Source organism: Schistocerca serialis, unplaced genomic scaffold (assembly GCF_023864345.2).
Source record: "Schistocerca serialis cubense isolate TAMUIC-IGC-003099 unplaced genomic scaffold, iqSchSeri2.2 HiC_scaffold_1211, whole genome shotgun sequence".
Lineage (NCBI taxonomy): Eukaryota > Metazoa > Arthropoda > Insecta > Orthoptera > Acrididae > Schistocerca > Schistocerca serialis.
Window position 1 is genome coordinate 135,001 of NW_026047416.1, and position 5,000 is coordinate 140,000.

Below are 5,000 nucleotides of genomic sequence, written 5' to 3' on the forward strand. Positions count from 1 at the left end.
TCACAGACCTGTTATTGCTCAATCTCGTGCGGCTAGAAGCCGCCTGTCCCTCTAAGAAGAAAAGTAATCGCTGACAGCACGAAGGATGTCACGCGACTAGTTAGCAGGCTAGAGTCTCGTTCGTTATCGGAATTAACCAGACAAATCGCTCCACCAACTAAGAACGGCCATGCACCACCACCCACCGAATCAAGAAAGAGCTATCAATCTGTCAATCCTTCCGGTGTCCGGGCCTGGTGAGGTTTCCCGTGTTGAGTCAAATTAAGCCGCAGGCTCCACTCCTGGTGGTGCCCTTCCGTCAATTCCTTTAAGTTTCAGCTTTGCAACCATACTTCCCCCGGAACCCAAAAGCTTTGGTTTCCCGGAGGCTGCCCGCCGAGTCATCGGAGGAACTGCGGCGGATCGCTGGCTGGCATCGTTTATGGTTAGAACTAGGGCGGTATCTGATCGCCTTCGAACCTCTAACTTTCGTTCTTGATTAATGAAAACATACTTGGCAAATGCTTTCGCTTCTGTTCGTCTTGCGACGATCCAAGAATTTCACCTCTAACGTCGCAATACGAATGCCCCCGCCTGTCCCTATTAATCATTACCTCGGGTTCCGAAAACCAACAAAATAGAACCGAGGTCCTATTCCATTATTCCATGCACACAGTATTCAGGCGGGCTTGCCTGCTTTAAGCACTCTAATTTGTTCAAAGTAAACGTGCCGGCCCACCGAGACACTCAATAAAGAGCACCCTGGTAGGATTTCAACGGGGTCCGCCTCGGGACGCACGAGCACGCACGAGGCGGTCGCACGCCTTCGGCTCGCCCCACCGGCAGGACGTCCCACGATACATGCCAGTTAAACACCGACGGGCGGTGAACCAACAGCGTGGGACACAAATCCAACTACGAGCTTTTTAACCGCAACAACTTTAATATACGCTATTGGAGCTGGAATTACCGCGGCTGCTGGCACCAGACTTGCCCTCCAATAGATACTCGTTAAAGGATTTAAAGTGTACTCATTCCGATTACGGGGCCTCGGATGAGTCCCGTATCGTTATTTTTCGTCACTACCTCCCCGTGCCGGGAGTGGGTAATTTGCGCGCCTGCTGCCTTCCTTGGATGTGGTAGCCGTTTCTCAGGCTCCCTCTCCGGAATCGAACCCTGATTCCCCGTTACCCGTTACAACCATGGTAGGCGCAGAACCTACCATCGACAGTTGATAAGGCAGACATTTGAAAGATGCGTCGCCGGTACGAGGACCGTGCGATCAGCCCAAAGTTATTCAGAGTCACCAAGGCAAACGGACCGGACGAGCCGACCGATTGGTTTTGATCTAATAAAAGCGTCCCTTCCATCTCTGGTCGGGACTCTGTTTGCATGTATTAGCTCTAGAATTACCACAGTTATCCAAGTAACGTGGGTACGATCTAAGGAACCATAACTGATTTAATGAGCCATTCGCGGTTTCACCTTAATGCGGCTTGTACTGAGACATGCATGGCTTAATCTTTGAGACAAGCATATGACTACTGGCAGGATCAACCAGGGAGCTGCGTCAACTAGAGCTGAGCAGCCGGCCGCCCGGGAGTGTGTCACGGGGGCCCGCGCAAACACGCAAGCGTCCGCTCAATTATTCTGCAAACAGGAGGAGGCTGAGCTCCCCTGCACAACACACCTCGAAACCCTCTCAGGTCCCGGCGGCGCGCAGCGCCGTCCTAAGTACTTGGTCGGGTTCGAGAGAGGCGCAATCGCCCGGAGTTAGGCGAGTAGACGCTTTAGGTGCGACCACCCGTGCTCCCAACTGAGCTTGCCGCTGCCGACAGAGGCCCGGGAGCGTGCTGTCGTGGCATTGCCGGCGGGAGACAACACGCGCCACCTACGGTGACCGGCAGCTCCAACGCCAGCGCCACAGAAGGACAAAAGCCCCACTTGGGTGCCGAAGCGAACTCTCCCAGCACAGCGCACGCGCCAACACGTCCGCACAGCTGCGATACAAACCACCTGCGAGAACCGCTGGGGCGACCGAGCAGCAGACGGCGTCGCGGCGCCGAGCGCCGGGCGGCGGCGCATCCTCAGCGCACACAGTCCTCAATCGGACCAGCACACTGCAGATGGCCACCGCGCTTCGCACCGGGCCCGCGAGGACCTGCTTTGGCCGCAAGGCGCCGCGAGCAGGGGGCGCCGGCGCGCAGCTGCGCCGCCTGCCGCGTCCGTCGGCCGGCGCGCCTGCCACTGGCCGCCCCCACCAGCCGGCTGTAGCGCGTGCGCCCACGCACCGCGCTGCCAGCACGCCGGGCGGCCCCCCCTCACCGGCCGGGGACGGTCCCACCCAGCCACCGCCGCGTATCGCCTCACACCCAGATCCCCTTTCACGTTCGTGGGCATGGTGGGTCCCCTTTCACGTTCGTGGGCATGGTGGGTATCCCTGAAACAACCGGTTAATAGCTCGACCGATCGTCGCCAACACTGATTCACCTCTAGCGAGAACAACCGCACCACAACGGGTTACCTGTTGTTCATTTGCGTAACGTCACCAGCAAACGTAGACGTCCATCGCCATTTGCAACGAGTATTGCATGCCTGTGTCAGGTGTCACAACACACTACGTCTGCCCACATAGACGCAACAACATGTGCACGCCTCGAGAACACGTGGAAGGTAGCCCCCGTACGTATGCGGTGTCCATTGCGCGAACGACTGTCAGCCGGCCTCTGCAGGATGTCGCAGATGTGGAACGCGGTGCAACATGCTATCACGGTGTGTGAGAAGAGACGACTACGTCCGAATACACGCTCCACTACATCAACAGACTGCTCATGCTGATCGCCATCCAGGGCGTCCGTTCCTCCCACACGTCTGAATGGCGTACCACACTGCAATCCAGCTCTTATAGGGAGACGACACGTAGCTGCGTGCACAATATTTGGACTGTATGGTCTGCCGTTGCTAGGCGCAGTCGTCGTACGGTCACACATGTGCCACGATGTATCATTCAGTACATACGGACCAATGTGCAGTACAGTTTGTGGGTTTTGCGTACATCGGCGGACAGGTGACAGGCCGTACCACAAAGTAGGCTGAGTACGTCGGCATGCGAAGGGCATTGAACATGCAAACTTCTCAACGACCAGCTTGCGAAGGCAGGGGGGAAGGGGGGGGGGGGCATGTACGTCCTGCTGCTATCCACATTACAGTGTATAGCAGGAGCATGTGGAAAGTCAGCAACACCTGCAAGGTGTTTAACATGACGCGATACACAGGGGACCGGGCAGTGCGAATAGCGAACTATATTGCGAGGGTTGCGGTTAGGCAACACTACACTAATTTAACGAGTTGCATAACAATTACAGAGCAGGTTCAGCGACAACGTGCGTCAGGTTAAGGCGCAATATAGGTTAGGTTAAGGCACAACATGGGTTACGTTAAAGCACAAATTAGGTTACGTTAAAGCACAAATTAGGTTACGTTAAAGCACAAATTAGGTTACGTTAAAGCACAAATTAGGTTACGTTAAAGCACAAATTAGGTTACGTTAAAGCACAAATTAGGTTACGTTAAAGCACAAATTAGGTTACGTTAAAGCACAAATTAGGTTACGTTAAAGCACAAATTAGGTTACGTTAAAGCACAAATTAGGTTACGTTAAAGCACAAATTAGGTTACGTTAAAGCACAAATTGGGTTACGTTAAGGCACAACATGGGTTACGTTAAGGCACAACATGGGTTACGTTAAGGCACAACATGGGTTACGTTAAGGCACAACATGGGTTACGTTAAGGCACAACATGGGTTACGTTAAGGCACAACATGGGTTACGTTAAGGCACAACATGGGTTACGTTAAGGCACAACATGGGTTACGTTAAGGCACAACATGGGTTACGTTGAGGCACAACATGGGTTACGTTGAGGCACAACATGGGTTACGTTGAGGCACAACATGGGTTACGTTGAGGCACAACATGGGTTACGTTGAGGCACAACATGGGTTACGTTAAGGCACAACATGGGTTACGTTAAGGCACAACATGGGTTACGTTGAGGCACAACATGGGTTACGTTGAGGCACAACATGGGTTACGTTGAGGCACAACATGGGTTACGTTGAGGCACAACATGGGTTACGTTGAGGCACAACATGGGTTACGTTGAGGCACAACATGGGTTACGTTGAGGCACAACATGGGTTACGTTGAGGCACAACATGGGTTACGTTGAGGCACAACATGGGTTACGTTGAGGCACAACATGGGTTACGTTGAGGCACAACATGGGTTACGTTGAGGCACAACATGGGTTACGTTGAGGCACAACATGGGTTACGTTGAGGCACAACATGGGTTACGTTGAGGCACAACATGGGTTACGTTGAGGCACAACATGGGTTACGTTGAGGCACAACATGGGTTACGTTGAGGCACAAATTAGGTTACGTTGAGGCACAAATTAGGTTACGTTGAGGCACAAATTAGGTTACGTTGAGGCACAAATTAGGTTAGGTTAAGGTACAATATGGGTTAGGTTAAGGTACAATATGGGTTAGGTTAAGGTACAATATGGGTTAGGTTAAGGTACAATATGGGTTAGGTTAAGGTACAATATGGGTTAGGTTAAGGCACAACATGGGTTAGGTTAAGGCACAACATGGGTTAGGTTAAGGCACAACATGGGTTAGGTTAAGGCACAACATGGGTTAGGTTAAGGCACAACATGGGTTAGGTTAAGGCACAACATGGGTTAGGTTAAGGCACAACATGGGTTAGGTTAAGGCACAACATGGGTTAGGTTAAGGCACAACATAGGTTAGGTTAAGGCACAACATAGGTTAGGTTAAGGCACAACATAGGTTAGGTTAAGGCACAACATAGGTTAGGTTAAGGCACAACATAGGTTAGGTTAAGGCACAACATAGGTTAGGTTAGGGCACAACATAGGTTAGGTTAAGGCACAACATAGGTTAGGTTAAGGCACAACGTAGGTTAGGTTAAGGCACAACATAGGTTAGG

At 52.2% G+C, this 5,000-nt stretch overlaps 1 non-coding gene across 1 annotated transcript in view; it reads right to left on the reverse strand.

Annotated features, from left to right (window-relative positions):
• LOC126435547 (small subunit ribosomal RNA) overlaps positions 1-1,543 on the reverse strand; it is a 1,909-nt gene extending 366 nt beyond the window's left edge. The window contains exon 1 of the ribosomal RNA XR_007580022.1: positions 1-1,543. This exon is cut by the window's left edge and continues 366 nt beyond it. This is a non-coding gene — a ribosomal RNA (small subunit ribosomal RNA).
• Between the last annotated feature and the right edge of the window lie 3,457 nt (positions 1,544-5,000).